Source organism: Zeugodacus cucurbitae, chromosome 2 (genome assembly GCF_028554725.1).
Source record: "Zeugodacus cucurbitae isolate PBARC_wt_2022May chromosome 2, idZeuCucr1.2, whole genome shotgun sequence".
Lineage (NCBI taxonomy): Eukaryota > Metazoa > Arthropoda > Insecta > Diptera > Tephritidae > Zeugodacus > Zeugodacus cucurbitae.
In genome coordinates this window covers 16,547,086-16,569,170 of record NC_071667.1, presented here as the reverse complement: position 1 = coordinate 16,569,170, position 22,085 = coordinate 16,547,086, and the positions used below count along the sequence as shown (strand labels likewise).

At 30.5% G+C, this 22,085-nt stretch overlaps 1 protein-coding gene across 4 annotated transcripts in view; it reads right to left on the bottom strand.

The window, feature by feature from the left end:
* The window catches only part of LOC105216624 (poly(U)-binding-splicing factor PUF60), a 337,933-nt gene that overhangs the window by 276,472 nt on the left and 39,376 nt on the right, over nt 1-22,085 (bottom strand). The gene's annotated exons all lie outside the window — the stretch shown is intronic.

Here is a 22,085-nt window from a genome sequence, read left to right as displayed (position 1 = left end):
GTATTTTAGCGGCAAATATCTTTTACATCTTTTGTATACTTTTCGCAATCGTTTGTCATACAATTTTCATTAGAATATTTGTTTAGAAACAAATCAATACTTACGGTCGCGAACGTACGAAATTTTGAAAATCGAAATAAAAAGTTTGATGCACTGTTTACCTAAAGTAATTTTGTTTTTTGATTGGGGATGCTTAACTTGCTTTAATCGGGTGTTTTTAGGCACCAGTTTGCACTCAATGTGAAGTAATAGCAATAAATGACGTTTTTGGTCGCGAACGTACGATTAGATCGAAGATAATAAGCAAAATAAAAATTTACCGTTATATCGGACTTTGTTTGGCCCCTTTGCATTTGTCTCTTCTTATTTGGTATTTAATAAAGAGATTTTGTGGAAAAGTACAACCATAACATAAGTTATTCATATAAAATAACTCAAGAGAAAAATTACTTGTAGAGTAGCTCAAAGTAAAAACAATTAAGTTTTCAGGTTTTTCATGAAAATACCAGAGAGAGTTTATGAAAACATTATATTCATAAAATTTAAACAACTTTGCAAAATCGTATTAAAAAAATTTTTATCTTTATTAACATTTTAATTTTTGGTCCTGGTTGACGATTCTGTAGAAATGTTCATATGATAATTTTTTTTTTTATGAGAATAAACTTGAGTAAGTTCTAAGTCATTTTATTTTACTCGAAATTGCCACAAAAATGTTGCGGTTGCAAGCACATACATACATACATACATACGCAAATAAAAAAATATTAATTTACAACCATATGTATAAAAATATATGCAACAACGATGCACTGAATAAAAATATCTGAAAATTGTCTGTTTACAAAACAAGTACCGCAAAAGTTGCACTCACCGCATTCACCGAGCATTCGTACACATGTCAAACGTATAAATGTGCAAATGCGAGAGGGAAAACTATAAATTATTGGAAATATCTAGTGCACGTTACAAAATATATTACAAGTACATACATCTGTAGTGAACGACAAGTGTAAACAAATAAAGACAAAATTTTGTGTCTAGAAAATTGCTGGAAATGTAATATTTTGACATTAAACATTTTTCAGATATTGCGGTGTGGTTATCAAATGCCACTAAGCTTCTGAATTATTAAAAATTTTGTTAAATACTTGAAAGACTAACCAACTAAAGGTTTACTTTCTTCCATGCTTATGTATCATAGTCGTGATAGAACCCGTTCAAGGTCCTAAACAATTTGCAGATTTGATTCAAAGCTTTCTTCTTTGAGTACGTGGAAACACACTTATAAGACGGGTCAAGATCTATAAGTCACAATTGAGTATTTTATATTTTCGAAGTGGTCCTGGAATAAAACTTTGATGACGGTATTTTTGATCATCTGCATATCACGTAACATGAGTTTTCAACAATCAGCAATTATCCTTAGAGTAGATTTTTACTGGAAGTTAGTCAATTCTGTAAAGAAATGCTGCAAGGAGTCACAAAGCAAAAACGCTACAAATATATAAACTATCATTGTAAACTTTAAAATGATCTCATTATATTTGATTCAAATACGAATGTATCACGCCGGAAAAAGCACTAATTCAGAATCGATTCGACTCTAATTTACCAAATCTATGTTCTTAAGTCCAGAAGAGGTCGAGGGTCATTATTAATATATTCCAGAAGAGCGGTGTTATATTTATAAATAAATAGATATATATTTGGCGTAGGAACCGCTTAGGCGATTATAGCCGAATCCATCAGAGCGCGCCATTCGTCTCTCCGTTTGCAATTTGGTATTATTTATTAATTCCAAGTGCATCCAGGTCACTTTTCACCTGGTCTTTCCAACCGAGTGGAGGAGGTCTTTCTCTTCCGCGGCTTCCACCGTCGGTTACTGCGTCGAATATTTTCAAAGCTGGATTTTTTTCATCCATTCTAAGAACACTTGCAAGCGTAGCCGCTGTTTCTTTATTCGCTGAACTATGTCTATGTCGCCGAATAACACTTACAGCTCATCATTCCAACGTTTGCGGTATTCGATGTTGCCAATGTTCAAACGGCGATTAGTCTTGCGCAAAACTTTTCTCTCGAAAACTCCTAGTGTCGTCTCATCTGATGTTGACATCGTCCACGCTTCTGCACCGTACAGTTGGATGGGAATAATGAGACTAATGACTTGTAAAGTTTGGTTTTAGTTCGTCGAGAATAGACTTTACTATTAAATTGCCTACTCAGTCCAAAGCAGCACCTGTTGGGAAGAGTGATTCTGCGTTGGATTTAAAAAACAGGTTTAAAAACATGATACAGTAAAACAAATTTTTATTGCTATTTAATTCGATAAAGGTTTTTGACATGAGAGAGAACAGCTTAAACTTAGCGGGCAGAGAGCGTTAACTACTAAGTAGTACATCTTAGTTCAAAATTAGATATTCGCGTGAATTTCCCAACAGGGTAGTTACGCATTCATAAATATATAAACACACTCATGTGTACTCTAATAGAAATATGCTGCACTTGGCAGAAATATTGTCAATGGAAGTTGAGTTTAAATATGAAACGAAACTTGTTAAATGTATCTATACATTTATGTAAGCTTCCAGCTTCAAATTTCCGTTCTTAATGTCCAACAAATCAATTCGAAATGTATAAATATTTAGATGGAAATTGACATAATATTTGAGTTGCTGCAAAGAACGCATACTGGGTACACACATACACATGGAGCTCAAAATTCTACGGACGGTGAAAGAAATATCGCTAGATATGGATTGTTGGCTGTGCCATTAGGTTTTTCAGTAGTTCAGAACTGCCAAAATTTGTTAGCTTTTCTTCTAAAGAAAATTGCTGAGTTCAGAGTTGCCTACAAAGGATCCATACAAAGTCTGCGAAGAAATCCACTATACTAAGATGAATGCCAACCACCAGGTAAATTTGAGTGGCAAACTAAAACTGAAACAAAAAGTTCGGTTAGGATTCTAAGAAAGGTAAATATTTATATCATTCAATAATACAAACGACTTATGTAACGTCATTGCAAAATCATAAAACACTCCATGCTCATGTTGTGGCAAGTTAGATGTAAGTATATTTGTGTATAGCTGTAAAAAGTTTGTCCATTTATGGATATTTTCTTTGCTACGCAATGCATGTGTACAACATTTGTGGCATAATGCCTTTTGCAGTTGCACGTAACATGCATGCGGTTTCTTAACCAATCTAAGCTGTTTGTTCTATATAAACACTATATAAATATATACATACATATATTTTATATGTATGTAGATATGATTGTCATATATTTTTCCGAGATTCTACAACCATTGGCATTACTATGGCAATTGCCTTGCTATTTATATTTCTTGTTGCATCAGCAGCTATCTGTCTCCACGCATTGCTACCTTCTTAAATGGCAGCAAAAATCTGCTATTAATGTCACATATTACATATCGGTACACATATGTATGTTTGTTTGTATATAATAACTGTTAACAAACCAGCAAACGCATTGTCACCTTGTCATTGCCACATTGAGGTGCGAACTAACGGCATGTTGCATGCAATGACATTATTACATTTTCCCTCATTTCTCTTGATCGTAATGCCCATTTTGCTCGCTTGTTTACAATTACATTCATCTCGCATTACGTTTTGATTCGATTTTATAGAGATTCTTGTGGGTCATCAGTGAAGTTCTTCAGTGGACCTGTGAATATGTGAGTTTTAATTCGTATATTTTACGGTCGTTTTAATTAAACGCTTTAACGTTAAACTGTTTGTAAGAAAATCTTACAATTAAAGGAAAAAATATATGTGACGATTTGTGATAGGAGGGATTTAGTTTCTAGTTTACGAAATTATAAAAAGTATTGCTTACCCATTTCTTGACTTGAAATCTCGAATGGAATATATATATATTAAGTAGTGCTTACCTGCAAAAGAAGAGAAAATTTATAAATTTTATTGAAAAACATTAAATTAAATATTTTTTGTGATTTAATATTTCAAATATAAATTTCGACTGCCGCGGTAGTTGAAGGCCTGTCGTGATGAACATGAGGAACATAGAAGAGATCAATAACCATAAAATCAATTCGAAAGTATAAAAGCTTAGAAGATGAAAAAGAAAGTAGGGGTGCATTCACATTATGTATCAGACTTTAAATGTACCATAGGTATATAGGTTATTGCTGATGCTTCAAAGATTTGTTTTTATAAACGCTGAGTCCTAATTCTATGGCAAACAACTACCGAATCGGTTGTTATTCGTCCCACACATACTTTTGGTTTTATAACAGAACAAGATACAGCGGAACTTCCATAACTCGAACTTCTATAAGTCGAAGATCTCCATAACTCGAACTCTTAAATTGGCAATAGAAGTCAAATTTCATACAAATATCCTTCCATATATCGAACTTTTCGACCAGGGCATAATACAAAATTTATGATTTTACTATCAAGGAACAACTTTAAAGGAGTCCCTATATTCATATTACACTTATATATTTCATAAATCGGCATGAGATACAGACGTCAAGAGCAAAGTGCAACAAAAAAAATTACTCATATTTGAATAAAACTTTTTCCGAAGTAAATACTAAAACTGTGGGTAAATCTATATTTTACAGCTTTTTGAAAAATTTATGCTTTAATGAAAATTTCTATAACTCGAAGTTTTTTGTGGATTATGGTGATTCGAGTTAAAGAAGTTCCACTGTATTTACACCCAACAGAAAAATTGAAAACAGGTCCAAAAAAATACAGTTTTGAGCCAATCAATTCGCATGTGGTTTAGAACTAGTTGCTTTAGAATGCTGCGAAAGACAGTTTAATGTATCAAGCCTAATGTAAAATATCGATAATCGACAAACTTCATATGTATTGTATTGTAAGTATAAAGGTTAATTAAAAACCAAACGGACATTTTTATTGCAAGACTCGGTAGTGAGAGATAGTACACCGCAGAACCAATCGAATGGAACTATCTCACAACTGTCCACTATGGAACCGGTGAATGTAGAGTTGCAAAGTAATGCACTTGACAATTGTCACCGCCAATGACGTCTCCGTGTTAAAGTATACAGTTGTTAAAGCTAGAACTAGAACTGTCGTTAAGATAGCTAGTTTTTTCCAAGTTCTGGAGCAGTCGAATTTTCTGCTGGGCATATATTCAGATTTTGCTTATGGCTACTCAACTTCTAAACATCACTTGAAGTCTACGAGAATAACAACAAAAGGTATAATGCTATAGAGAAACCCAGTCAGTTTATATACCTAAAATATTAGTTACTCTGATACACTTTCATACTCCAATCATAAAACATTACTCAAAAGTATTTATGGAAGATTGGATAGGAAAGATGGATCGGGAGGAAATATTGAAATATGTAGTTGTAATCTTTTCGTCAAACCGGTGAAAGCAACCACTTATCGCCTTATTGCCTATTAACTAATTTCCCTAGAAAAAAATCATAATTATAATGTTTTCAATGCTAGAAGCACTTAATTACTTCATAGCTTAGTTGTTTGTTTGATTTACAACTCTTCAAGATTTGGCGAATTGAAGACAGCTTATGACTTATTAGGAATAGTTTCCATAATAGAACAAATTATTTAGGGTCTATAAATTATTTTATATAATTTTTTATTTTATTTGTTTTTGCTTTAGATAATATAATTTCCCTAGAAAACTTTAAATTATTATTATTTGTCAACGTACAAAGTATTTAATTACTTTGAAGCTCATTTATCTACAGCAAATATAATACTAAGTGATAACCGTTTTATTTTGATTGTATCTTCTTCCGCTATGCGATAAAGATTTTACTTTGAAAAGGTAGCTCACACGCATGCGAAGAAACAGTTCATTAATATATTACAGTAGCTTATGATAGTGACAGAAAAAAATCACTTTGATTTATTATCTCTTACTTCAATTGCTATCGGGTGGTGACAGCGGTGTTATTAATTTAGTCGGCAGAGTTGCTGGGTATCAATAAATTGTTGTTGTATCTGTCACACATCAAATTCTTTTTTAAATATTTTTTTACATTTGCATGTTTACATATTTATGATTCACTATTTGTCTTTTAAGTATGCCTTAGGTAATACCAACTGTCTTCGAAAATATTGTGTTGTTCAACCAGATAATTGTGTACTCGACGGCCGTAACATTTCTATTGACACAGTGTAAATGATTTAATCGATTTTGCTACAATTCAAACAAGGCATATAAGTAGATAGGTATGTATAAGTGTGGAATTAGAAAGTAATGTCATAACAAGAAAGAAAGTACTGTGTGCTGATAGTATATACACTGCTTGAGAGTAAGTAAATATAAAAGTTAGTATTTCTACATGTAAATATTGATCAAAAATTACCAGATCTTTAAGTTTTCAACACTTAAGTAACCAAAAACAATTTCAGTCAGATTTATTTATTTTAGTATTGATGACGAATGTATGTTTTGAAAGTTCTTATCAATTTGACAAAATGAATATCAGCCATACTTTGTGGTAGTGTGTTCTATGGAAGGTGAAGTAATATAATAAAAGCATTGAACACGATTGTTAAATAGAATAATTTAATAAAAACATAAATTTAAAAAGATTTTCAATCTTTCGAAAAGTGAATTTATTTATAGAAATTGCATATTCTGTTTTTCTTCATCAAAGCACCAACTATGAAACTATCACTGAAAACAACATGTATCTTCATAATAGATTTAGCTGGACTCGAACTCACGACGCTCTCTGGTCGTAAGCACGCCCAGTTTTCATATTTAGTGCTAATTTTATGCGAATTTCTTGTCGTACTCAACTTAAGCATTCCTTATTTATCCATTCAAATTATATATTTTCTTATATCGATCTGTTATATTACATTTTTGGCACGAAACCAGCAACGTGCATACGCCAGGCAACACGTGAAATGTGAGAAATGTATTCTATAAGAACTGGCTGAACGCTTTTGATAAAGAGTGAAACAACAACTAGTACTACATCAACTATATGTAGAAATCTACACAACAACAGTCACCTTGAAACAACAAATAGCCAATCAGCGAACGTTTATAAGGCATAAATAAATATTTTATTAGAGCAAGTGCAAATTACGCCGGCAGCCATTTAAAGGAATTGCATACACACATATATACATATGTATTCATAACGCGTATTATATAAATAAAAAAGATTTACACTAAACAACAATTACAAAATTAAAAAGAAAAAAATAAATATATATTTCTCCAGCGTGAAAAACTTAGTTTTTATTTAATGTAATAGATTCGTAATTAAAAAAAAATATTTTATAAAATATATCTCTATTTTGTATAGAGCATAATAATTTTTATATTTATATGTATATGTATTTTTACCATTTTCTTGACGCCAATAATTTGTTGACTAGTGTAACACTGATTTTATTTTCTACGTAAGCCACACAAGTGACACTGAAAGTTTGTTTGTGTTGCTATTAGTCGGAAAACTATGCGGGGGAAATTGAAGAAAATTTAAATAAACAAAATGTGGAAAATTATTGGTTTGGGCATCTCAATATACGCCATTTTTAATAATAATTATAAATACGCTGTTTTTACGTAAAAGTATTTAGATGTACATACATTATTTTTTCACAGTTTTCACTTTCTTTTCTTCTGCCTCTTCTTCTGGTTTGTATTTTTATAATTTTTTTGAACAATTTGTCCAAGTAATGCACTTTTTCGAATTACTTAAGTCGAGAACTAAAAGATGCATTACTTCCAGAAGAAATCAAGCAAATATTGAATAATTTAACGAAGCAGTTATTGGTAATAGTAATTTTAATGGTAATGGTTAAAGTAATGTTGTGGATAAATATTTGTAAATTATAAGAAGAATATTAAAAGAAAAATTGTTGTGAATGTAATTTTAAAATAATCATAGTATTTGTAAATGTAATGGTAATGGTTAAAGTAATGTTGTGGATAAATTTTTGTCTATTATAAGGGGAATATTAAAAGTATTATTGATGTAAATGTAACTTAAAATAATCATAGGATTTGTAATTGTTCCAACATTGCTGGGAGTAAAATTTTCCTGTGTTTTCATCAATAAGTGAATTCGGAAAATACTTATAATATAGTATTTGCAATGATAATATGTGCGGTAATGGTGACGATAATTGGAGATGTAATTAAAATACGTTGAATTGTGTTTATCAGTTGAGAATTACAATATGTAAATAATAATAATAAATATAAAATCATTAAATACTTAATTATCGTATTTAATTACAGTAATTGTGGTAATGGTAATGAAAATAATGATGTAATGGTATAAATTTCATTTTTGTAGTGGTAATGTTGGGGATAATGACGACGATAATGGTAATGGAGTTAATAGTAACAATGACATTCGTCTTCAGAATTTTAAAAATGTTATTGTAAAATATAGAAAAAGACTTACTTAAAGTATTTACATTAATAATAATTGTGGTAATGGAGTATGAAACGGAAACAGAAAAGAAGTGTGGTAAAGGAAAACGGTACTGCTAATAGAATTACTGATCTAAATTTAAGTACAACAAGTCAGCAAATGTCGCATTAAGTATATCGACAATGGTAATGAATAAAGTAATGGTAAATAATATAGTAAGAGCTAAAGTATTGACAATTGTTGCTGTTAATGTATATATAAGTTATATAACATAAATTAATACAATAATTTGTGTAGTAATAACTACCTTAAGGTAGCATTTCTCAAAACTATTTAAAACTTTATTTGCATAAAAAATATTGCAATATTTGATTACACCTCGAGTTTATTAAATATCAAAACAAATTTAAAAATACTATAAACAAGTTATGTCTATATATTTTTATAGATTGCGCCCTAAATTGTTAGTCCTAACGTTGAATATCTATTTCAATAATTAAAAATAGATATATACATATGTATTCTTCAAAGCAAATGCCGATGTCGCGTCGAACAGTTGATTGATTATTGAAAAGCGCAAATGACAACGTCGTGGTATGACAACAGTTTGACAGGTGGTTATGTTTAAGAGGTGTGGCATGGGTATACAGAAAATTTGCAAAACACTCAAGGTCTGACAACTGAAGAGCACGTAATTAAATATCAATTTCAGAGAAATTTTAAAAGTGATATACTTTTAGTCCGAGTGTATAAAAATAGAAACAATTAAACACTGAACTGGGAATTGAGAAAATGAGCTTTTAAATGAGTGATTGTTTTGAAAAATTTAAAAAATATGTGGAAATGTGAATTTTTTTTTTTTTGATATTAACTCTGATTAAAAATGCAATTTTCTATAAAATATTTAATTGTCAGTTTAATTAAAAATAAGTTTTTCTATAAAATTTTTAATTTTGCATTAGCTTTTTTTGCTGTGTATTAAAGCAATAAATAAATATTAATAACGTAATAATTTCATGCCATATTTTTTCAGTTTACGCACAAAAAGAGAAAATCAAAAATATATACAGTCAACTTTTCTATTTAATTTAACATTTTTCCTGTCGTATAATTATTTAGCACAACACAAACAAACAGACAAACTTAATCATATGCCAGCCTACACTGCAATTTATCGGCAATTTTCCCCCACGTCAATGGCAAAATAAGCATACTTTGGCGTATTAAAGCCGCTGTTATGCAATAAAATAATTTCTATTCATTGCTATTTAATGCAAATTATTGCACATTTATCAGTGGCAATCACACAAGCTTATATGTATGTTTCCCCCCCACAAAACGGCAAAACGCGCCCAACGCATTGCAGTTGCAATGAGAACAGAATAAATAAATTTTGCTGTTACCTTTTAGAATTAAATATATAATGATTATTAACTCTTATAAATACCGTCTATATATTATATCTAGCAAATATACAATTAATTTATATCATTGCCTACACAACAACAAATGAAATTAGTTAAATGCACAAAATGCGTATTTTTATGGCAAAAAAATAATAAAAACACATTCTGTGCATATGCCATAGTATCCGCTTGCGGCTTGTGAGCTGTCTAATTTTAGCAATGCCAAAATTAGCTAATTATTAAATTGAGTGTGTAGCAAGCTAATGATTTATTGCACACGAATGACTTGTCAAATCGAATCTTGTATGCAAGAAGAATTAATAAAGTATTTCTTTGATTTATTCAATTTGCTATATATTTTATAGGAAAAAAAATTTTATAGGAAAGTTGTTACTTCAATCATACTATTTTGCTATAAATTTTATAGGAAACAGTTTTTTATTGGAAAGGTGTTACATCAAGAATAAAATTTTGCTATAAATTTATAGGAAATATTTTTTATAAGAAAGATGTTACTTCAAGAATACAATTTTGCTATAAATTTATAGGAAACAGTTTTTATAGGAAAGCTGTCACTTCAAAAATGTCATAATACTTGATTGGTATTGGTTAACATAGTTTTTATAGCAAAAAATTATTATGGGAAGAAGATATAAAAAATTACAGCACTGATAATTAACACATTTAATCCACAATGTATACTAATAGTACTATATAAACCATGAATATGACCAATAAATGTATTTAACCAATAGGGTTGCCAATACACAATAGACTAATTTTTTATAGTAAACTATCTATTTTTATGGGAAAGGCGTTATATTAGAAGACAACAATTTATTTGTGTTACATATATCACAACAATTTTATAGAAAATATTTATATCATGAAGTACAACTTCTACCTAAATATCTTCTTCAGGGATCCTTCAAAATCATTTTCATTCAAAAATTATAGCATAGACATGTTTATACTAAGTTTTATAAATGTGACAAATATTAATAACAGATATTTATTTTTCTTTATAAAATAAAATAATGGTGGTTAATATTATGAAATTTTTCTTAGTAGAATTACAAACCCAAGCTATTAAACGAATCACGTTCTTGAACTGCCATCATTGTGGTTACCATTATACAGTTATAATGAATATATGTGTGTATGTACATCAATGCAAAAATATTTTCAAATGCGAACTCTGTCGTTTTAAGTAATCATACAAAGCTACACATATACCACATAAGAATGTAATATCAGCAGACCTAACCGCAGATCAATATACTACGAGTATTAATTATCCAGAACGCATAAGATAAGTACTTATGTATGTAGGATTGTATGTAAATGCTACAAAAAATCACAAACCACTAATGAAACGTATGTATGTAGTTATATGTATGTACGATTAGAATTTAATGATGATAGTATGTGGCGTTCGACGGCACAGATACCCATAAACATAAACGAATACATGGTACTGTAAAATTGTTGCATGTAATTACAATGCAATTGTATGATACGAACTTTTTCATTTTGAATGTTTACACAATTTATGGAATGAAATTTCGGATGCCTTTGGATGGACTTGATGTACACCGCATTGATGAAACCAAAACATAGCATTTTTTCGAACTATGGATTTTTTATGATAAAAAAATAGTATTAGTAGTAGTAATCTTTGGCACAGTAATCATTAAGATAAATAATCATAATATTAAATTCTTTATGGAATAATCCCAACTGTAATGGTAACGATTCCACATGATATGATGATGATATGTGTTCAAATTAGAAATTTTAAGAATTTACTTGGTAACTTTAGATATAATGATTATAGTAATTTAATGTTTAATGGTATAGGTACTAATTACATTATAAGTATACTGATTACATATATAAAGACAGAAGTACTCAAAATTATTTTGTGATATCAATTATGATATGGCGGTAAATTTAAATAAGTAATATACGGTTAGAGTAATTATAGTGGTAATGGTAATTATAATTGTACTTAAAACTTACTTTATATATATTGCTTTTATTATGCCGGTAGTAATGATAATTGCAATAATAAACTCAAGTAATCACAATATTATATTCATAAGGAAGTGGGTAATCGCAACTGCAATGGTAATGCTACTGGCAATGACTACATATGAACCATGCGTTGAATTTAGAAATTTTAGAAGTTTATATTATACTCATAAGGGAGTTGGTAATCGCAACTGTAATGGTAATGGTTCTGCTGATAGTAATTATAATGGTTGTAACACTTTTTTAAATATTTATTTTTTTCGTAGTATTAAATGTACTAATTATTTGTATTTACAACTACTATTTACATTACAATAAAAAAATGTGTAAAATGTCACGCTAATGGAAATGGTAATTATTGCTGTAACTAATTTTTATAAGGATGATAATTGAATTTTGTGAAAATCTAATTTAAGCAGTCATGTTAATTCACAAATACTATGCTATAATATTTTATGCTACGCTAATTGAGAATTTTCATAACACAGTTGCTAATAAAGTTAGCAAATAAAGTAATTTATGATGACAATCTTTTGATTACAAAATCAAGTCGTTTGGAATTAATTAAGTATTATATATGTATCTTTATAAAAAATTTAAATATTTTTTTTATATTTCATAAAAAAATATATTTTATTTAAGACCGTATATATTTGTATCAATTTAACCTTTAACTACTGAGGTGAAATATTTGGGCGTAGTTACTGAGGTGGGGTAAGTTTTACCCCTTTATAATCTATAAATAATTTTTGTCAACGAAAATTTTTTTTAAATTTATTTGTTTTTAATTGTAATAATAAAACACATTTTTAAATGAATAAAATAATAAATTTAAAGAAATCGAACTTCTAGTTTAGCAAAACAAGGACTTTATTTCATAGCCACTTTTCTTAAAACTAAAAAACAAACTACGAGGTGTAAAATTTACCACCACCTCAGTAGTTAAAGGTTAAGCTAGTTCATATACATATGTATGTAAGTACATATACTCAATCGCATAGCAGCAACACGAACAAATAGAACAACAATCACTGGCCATTTTTCACTACGCCTTTAATAATTCAATTTTTATTTTTCTATAAATTCTCAAGTATCATGAAATGGAATTGCGAGAATAACTATACCATACATACCATTTGATGCCATTTAATTAATGCCAAGTACAATGCTATATGCCATATAGTAGCTTACAAGCCGACAAATGCAACCCAGTTGAGGCACAAAAGCAAAAATGATTGTAAATGCATGAACAATTTAACAATAACTGTATGAAAGAATGAATAGGCGACTTCAATACAAAATGTTTGTATACGATACATATGTGCATACTAGAATATGTAATATGTATGTATATATATAAGCACATATGTGAGCCTCTGTAATAATGGCTGGAGCTTTTAAATTACCACGCATGTGGTTAAGTCTTGATAAACCGCATACAAAATAATGTCAATCAACAACAATAATAATCATGGCATGTCGTGCTCATAGGTGAGCAAACTAGTATGTATGTATGTATAGTGATTTATACTGTACATATATACGCACATTTGCAGCGTGCGCTCCATTTATGATTATCTCTCGAAATCTAGTTTTGTGACTTGGCATAAATTCGATAGATTTACCTCTAGGCATCCCACTTTGAACTGTCAATTCGGTGCGTTTTGATTGACGTTAATGTCAAGTGCAGACATAGAAATGCATATATCTATAATACCTGTGGCTGAGTTTATATGCTATATACCTGGGTATATCAAAGCATTTCTACCTTTAGGGACTTAGGATTAAAAATATAAAGTTTGGACATATTTTATGACTTTTCAATTATTTAATATACACATGTATATGTATACTTATGTATATTTAAATATATATATATATCAGCAAATATACATTTATATGCCCCTACCATACAAGTACCCACTCATTGTAAAAATTTCAATGGAATTGTATCGTAATGGTAACAATTGAAATATGACGCCAGACGCAAGTTATTGTGCATACAACCGCATAAAAAACCGCAATTGTCATATTACATAAGCTCTACATTTTATACACAGTATTGAGTAATATTTTACGACAATTCTAGAGTTTTAAGTGAACTCTAAAGAGGTAAGCTCATATCTACCATGGGCTGAGTGCGTTACGTTTGTGTATACTGTAGTTCAACTGACAGCTGTCATTTCCCGGCATATGCTTGCTCAAATACAATACAGCTGCAGGCTACATAACTGTAAAATAATTCCAAACAATATGAAAGCATTGATCAGTTTTGGCACGGCATTGCATTTCCATTCGAATTACAAAATATTAATTGTTCAATTAAGGCAAATATATGTGTGAAAAAGGGTGGTTCATAAACTTAAATGAATTTTCAATTAACTGTTATCAGAAAAGTCTACGAATTGCACGATCAATGCTTTTTCATACTATTTTTCAACGGCATTCCAAATAGGTTTAAGAGTAACATAAGCATTATTTGTTGGTCAAAAATTACAATTGCGATGGTAGAAGGTCTTTGATTTCAACAAAATGTCACAGAAGTATTGTCACAAGCGAATTTAGGCTTAAGGGGTTAGGGGAAGTCAGAGATACAAACAATTAAGAATTTGTAATCTTTTTTTAATTAACCGTGTGGTGGCCTCAGGAAATGTTTTTCCAGTTTTTCGGCTAAAACTCAACAGTTATTTGGTCCAGGAATATTATGTATTCTGATATCTAAAAAAAAAACAAACATTTTAAAAGAAATGAAAACTTTATTTAAATTTGGACAAACTTCTGGAATTTCAAAAAATACAATCATAAGGGTCACCCTATACAAGCATATAAGTCCACCGGACTGAGTGTGTACTGCTCCATCAATAATTGTATTTCATAAAAGTATATACAAATATATATATTTATATATAAATACATTTATTTCTCTGCATATATGTATGTACATATACAAAGGTTTGTAATGATAAAGCAATATTTATTAGTTATTAGTAAATTGATAATATATTGCCCGCTGCACAATAATTGTGAGATATGTTTGTATGCAAGTGTATAGCAATAAATTCGAAAACAATAACAGATCTACTGACACACACAACAAATCAAATGGAAGAAAATGATATTAATAAAATTCGCTGAAATGAAATCATATTTAGAGTGTTGGCAGAAGGTCTAAGTGGCACAACAACAAATAGTCAAGTGCACAAACGAAAGCATTGAACATTCATATATATCTTACCTATATATACATATATAGTTGTGTGTATCTTTGAGAGTCTAGAGATACATATAAGATACTTCTATTCTTATCTGAAATGTTCAGCTGTTAACGGTAATTGATTTTTCATTTGCCGGCCGTACGGTATTGAGGTACGGTGCTGTTTTCATCTGAAGAAATACGGGTTTATCAATTGGCACAGATCTGATAGTAGTTGCTTGTTAGGGACTTATTATTTTAGAGATACTTTGTCAACGTGTCACAGTTAGAAAAATGTTAAACAAACTCAACACGGTTCGACAAAATGTTCAGAAGAATCGTATATAGTTGAGACTTCAATATGTGCAGGGTTTCAGTATATTAATTTCGACTCTAATTGAATGATATGGTATATAGTTCTAGCGATACGAATAAATTAACGAGAGACTCTACACAATAATAGTTGTTCAATCCCTACATAACTCAATAAAAATGAGCTTCAGTTTTCGGGATTTCTGGCAAATTGATTTAGTGTTCCAGAAAAACGAATTAATATTCATAATCCCGAAATGACTACTTTGTAATTCTTTAATTTCGGTACTGCTATCAACATTGCGGGCTTAAAACAAATAACGCAAAAACAGCACCATTCAACAAAGTAGATAATAAAAAAAGCATAATCCGAAACACATGAAAACTTTACATTGACAACCAGTCAGTGACTGCCGTGAAGAATGGATGTGGTATGGCAAAACAAAGTGTAGACAAGAGATATGTCATAAAAAAGAGACTCTGCATAGCGCACCGGATGTAAATTCTGCGCCAGCTTATAGGGGGCGATGTCAGAGTAACACGCGATCATGGTTTTTGTAGGTAATAAACTAGCGACGTTTTGTAAAATAAAGGTATGATGATATGAGTATATATAGATAGAATTAGCAAAATGCATAGTTGGGTGAATTTTTATATACAGACATATGTATATATGTAAATAACAGTACATAATAATATTTGCCTATATTCGAATGGATTCTAAAACACATATAACTATTTATATTCCTTTTTCCATTCGTTAACTGCTTTATTACAATTTATCGCATTATTCAGTAAAAATATGCAATTCTTATACATTGAAACATAAATATAGAGGGTGCACATAATTTTATGCCGATTTATAAATATTAAACATCTTTTGAGTACTTAAAATTTATTTGAAATTTTACCTGTTAAGTTCAACAATTGTCTGGGCGTTAATTTTTTCGACCTTATAGCCTTTCACACAACCGAATTAATTGATCAATTAGACTTTTTATTTAGGAACCAGTTTTTGACCTTTATTCTGCCGGATACACGATAATCGATCATTTTTGCTTTTCATAAGAAGTTGGTAAGTTTCATTAGCTGATTGCATATTCAAAGAACGTATATATAATTACAAATACGGTCTTTGTCGCCAAGTTGCATTTCATTTTCAATTCAATTAAGAATTAATGTAGATTTTTATTTTGTATGGTACATCGATATTAATCAGCGTTTTAATCAAGCAGAGGCCGTTTAATTGATCAATTAGCTCCTGTGTGAAAGAGTTGTTAAAGGAGTGAAATCTAAAGATCTACTCGTATGTTTAATAGGCCTGAACGACTAATCGTTGTTTATGGTTAGAATTTTACCAAATCATGTCAAATCCACTATACCGATAACAAACATCAATATATTAAAGTACAGTATACTTTGTATACTTATAATCATATTTTTATACTCTCGCAACAAAAGTTGCTACGAGAGTATTATAGTTTTGTTCACCTAACGGTTGTTTGTAACACCTAAAACTAAAAGAGTTAGATATAGAGTCATATATACCAAAGTGATCAGGGTGACGAGTAGATTTGAAATCCGGATGTCTGTCCGTCCGTCCGTCTGTCCGTCTGTGCAAGCTGTAACTTGAATAAAAATTAAGATATCTTGACGAAACTTGGCACAAATATTCCTTGGCACCATAAGAAGATCAAGTTCGAAAATGGGCGGAATCGGACCATTGCCACGCCCACAAAATGGCGAAAACCAAAAACACATAAAGTGTCATAACTAAGCCATAAATGAAGATATAAAAGTAAAATTTGGAATAAAGGATCTCACTAGGAGGGGGCATATTTGAATGTAATTTTTTTGGGGAAGTGGGAGTGGCCCCGCCCACAAATCGGTTATTTGTATTTAACTCGCTAACTAATAAAGCTATATAAACCAAACTTTCTGCAGTCGGTTCTCTTACATACCCCACCACACAGCATGAAAATAGTTGAAATCGGATAATAACCACGCCCACCTCCCATACAAAGATTAGGTTGAAAATTACTAAAAGTGGGTTAACTAACTAACGAAAACCGTCAGAAACACTAAATTTTGCAGAAGAAATAGCAGAAGGGAGCTGTACTCAGATTTTTTTACAAAATGGAAAATGGGCGTGGCATCGCCCACTTATGGGTCAAAAACCATATCTCAGGAACTACTCGACCGATTCGAATGAAATTCGGTATATAATATTTTCTTGATACCCTGATAACACGTGTGGAAAATAGATGAAATCGGTTCACAACCACGACAACTTCCCATGTAACTCAATTTTGAAATCAATCTTATTCCTTCACCTTATAATGTAAACATAAGGAACCAATGAAGATAACGGAATAAAACTTTACACAATTAGTGCATATCATCTATGGCTTTACTTGTGAAAAAATTGTCGAAAACGGACCATAACTTTTCAAGGCCCCAGATATCGAACAAGTTGTACTCAGCGCCTAAGGATAAATTTTAACCGAAAATATGGGTAAATCTCTCAGATATCTCAATTTAATTCAGAGGAAATTGTTTTCTTCTAATAGTGTGTCTCTGTTCCAAAAATTGTTAAAATCGGGTCATAACATGTCCATATACTTCATTGTAGGTTTTTCAAAAGTATCTTCTCCTAGCACCCATTTACCTAATTATAGGTTTTTCAAAAATACGGTGAGCTTTATTCCGCATATATGTATTGGTTAAATTTCTTCAATAAATTGCGAGAGTACAAAATGTTCGGTTGCACCCGAACTTAGCCTTTCCTTACTTGTTATATATGTAATATATATGTACATAAGTAAATATGGAAATGTAATGAAATATACAAATTGCCAGAGATTAAAATTCATTGCCATTACATTCTTACACCCCACTTCATTTTTCTCGAGAATTGAGCAAAAATTCATTATTAAATAAAGCATAAAATGTATATATGTCTTAATCATTTATTAGAATTCCGACGTTGATTCACAGAAATTCAAATGTATGAGGTGGGGCAGGAGGCGGGGGAGCATGATGGGCCATATTTATTATTATTAATATAATATCACAGGAAATTCTATTCAAATGAAATAAAACTTAATGAATCAGAATAGCACTTAAAGAAATACACATAAACAGCACGAATAACAGAGTTTAGACACGATAAACATCGTTAATTGATAAGGTTATGATCATACACATACATATATATAATATATAATATTTCTTAATATTTTTTTTTATTCAAATATAGAACTTTTTATTGCCTGTATTTTCAATAATACCGGGGCTTAAGATTTGATTGAGCTCTATCCTGCTCTAATTATCTCTCTTCAACTCCGGATTTCTCTATCCGGATTCCGGATCTCTATCATATCAAATGATATCTCTTCAAGTCCGGCTCTCTCTGTCCGACTCGACATATCAATTGATATCTCTTCGAATCCCGCTCGAAGGACCAAATGTTTAAAACAAGCTGATTTCAAATACCTCTTACCGCGGGTCGGGGAAAATATTGAAACAATATAATTTCAAAAAAAGAAATACAGAAATATTGTATCATAAATGTACCGTTAATTTTTTTCAGTTACATCACAACAATTTAAAAAGAAATTTGAAATATTGCGAAAAAGCAAGGAAAATACAAAAACATTCAGTTTTGTTTTAAAAAATTTAATAACTTTGGTGAATGTATTTTATTTCAGTTTTATTTTTTATACCCAGCTTACACTTTCAATCCATTTACCTTTTGACCACTACATATACATTCTCACAACCAATTTTTTATTGGTATTTTATGCGCCACAATTTTATTGCCTTTTTGCTACATTTCTCGCTGCCATGGCATGTGTCCTTTTTACTGCAATCAGGCAAGAGTTGGAGCTCATGCCACCAGCAATCAATAAAGAGTGCCAAGTCTATTCGCTAGGCTTTTTTGCGTGCCTAGTGTAAATGATTGATTTGACAGGAAATTGGCAGTGTTGTTTAACATTCGAAAAGTTTGCCTCTGAATAACATTAAAGTGCCAAACCTTTAAGCTGTTCGCTGACTCTGTGCCTTCTTAAGTGGTTGTTGTGGTTGAGTGACTTTCACTTTTTTAGTCAAGGATGTAGTGGAATAAAACTCTAAAAGGGTTTGATTCAAGGAGGAGGAGGAGCGTCACAATTATAAGAGTAGTTTGAATGATGGCGATAATAGATTGAGTATATCGCAGGATTGAATATAATAGTTTGGCCAATGCGTAATAAAAATGTTGGAAATGAGTTTAATTATGTTAAATACTTTGCAATTATTTCTAATATCACTTTACTGGATATTGCCGTTCAATTAAACTGCTATCAGCCCCTTCTAGAAGTCCACGATGGACTTAATGATTGCTGAAACCTAAAGCTTTCGGTTAAACAATAAGATAAAGAAACAAAAAAAAAATATTACATAATTTAAGAGAAATGCGCTTTTCACACAGAAGCTAATTGATCAATTAAACGGCCTTTGCTCGAGCGCTGATATAGATCGATTTACCATACAAACAAATTTAATTTTTCTCCATTGTATTTAATCGAATTTTAATGGGGTTGAAAATGTCACCGCTGAAAATAATATGCTGGTGGTTATTGAGAAAATAGCAATCAGCTGTTGAAACTTACCAAATTTATATGAAAACCGAAAACAAAAATCGTTAACAGCTGATCGATTTTCGAGTAGCCGCCAGTGCAAAAGGCAAAAACGGGTTTCTCAATTAAAATTCTAATTGACCAATTAATTTGGTTGTGCGAATACTAAATCAAGGATCATAGAGGTAACGGAAACTTCCTCCGATACAAAATTGGAACCGGAAATTTTCGAAGTCGAAAATATGTTTGAAACATTTTGAAAAAGAGGAACCGATTCAGGCTTGCCATTGTTGAGAGAGGCGAATAGATCTCGACATTTTTCATTTTTGGATTTCGAAAATATAAATGTAAAATTTGGTTGATCTTCAGAGACTAATAATAAATGTATTCTATAGTATTAGACTTATCCTAGAGGTCAAAAACGTATATAAGTTCAAATTTTATCAAGCTAATTTTACTAGCGTCATGTATAGCATACAGTCACCAATGAAGAAATTAGTTATGCTTGGTTTCAATGGAATAAATTAAATAAAAAAATATGTGCCGCAAAAGAAATAAAAATTAAAAAATCTGCTTTTGGACCAAAACCACAAAATTCCTTTGCGGAAAAATCACACAATTATTGAAGTCAAAAAACTGTCGAGAATTTTTATATATTATTATATATACGCATATGTATACTCTTGTATGTAAGTATATACATATATATATTATATGTTTGTATGTTTGTGGTTAAGAATAAAATAAGGCATAGTTAAGTACATAAAAAGCTTAAGTTACACACATAAATATTTACAATACAAATGTATGGATATATATGTACATACGTGTATATATGCGAAAGAATGTTAAGAGTATTGTCAAAGTACATACATATCTACATATAAGACTTATTTTGCCAGCAAGCTAAGAAATTGAATAACTGAGCTACTGATTCTTTTTTCTTCCTGGCCCATATAGCATAAAACCTGAATACACATGTACTCGTATAAGCTCAACTAAAGTAATTCGCTTCTTAAGTGAGCATGAAAAATGGCACTTGGCATTATTACCGTTGCAAATAACCATAAATGGGCATACATAGATAAATACATACATACATATATATAATTACATATATGGCAAAAGAGCAGTGAACAATGATAGATAGGAAGGAAAAAAGTAGCAATTGGTTTGCCATAAATGTAGCAGTCAACGGAGGAGATAGCGAGAATTGTAAGACATGCCCACGCCAAATGTCAACCACCTAACTGTGCAATAATCTAAAGCGCTCAAATTGCCTTAGAATTTGCCAACAGAAATGGAGTTGACGAATAGGCATGACAAGGTGTAATGAGATAATGGTGACGATATTGAGGTTAAAAACAGTAATCATGTGGCAAGGTATACAACATAATAGAAAGAAGGCGTATGTCAAAGGAAAGTGTGTACATGTATAATTAATAATAATAATCGAATCATTAATAATAATTAATTTAGATGCCTTATAGCCTTTTCGCACAGCTGCTAATTGGTAAATTAAATTAAATGATTTAGATCGATTTACCATACAAAACAAAAATCCAAATTTCCTACATTAATTTTTAATCGAGTTCAAAATTAAATGCAACTCTGCAATTGGCTGTGTTTTTTTTTTTTTTTTTGATAAAATGGCATTAATACTACTCGACGGTAGATGTCGCTGATATAAATAAAGGCTGTGGTTATTGAGAAAATACCAAAATTAGCTGTTGAAACTTAACAACTTCTTATGAAAACAAAAAAAGGAAACAAAACTGTATTACAGCTGATCGATGATCGACTAGCCGGCAGTGCGAAGTTCAAAAACTGGTTTCTCAATTAAAATTTTAATTGATCAATTAATTTGGCTGTGCGAAAACGCTATTAGACCTTTGGATAATGCTCCTAAGATAGAAATGCTATATAGATGTTGAAACAAAAAAAAATATTTTTTGTCGAAGTGATTCTTCTAAAATCAAATTGAACCATGCTTAAATGAAAATTCACATATCACTAATTAAACTAGAAATGATTTTCGTGCAACACGAAAGAGTTTCACGAAATATTTGAATCAGAATATTGTCTACTACCTTCTTTAAAACCGAATTGAACT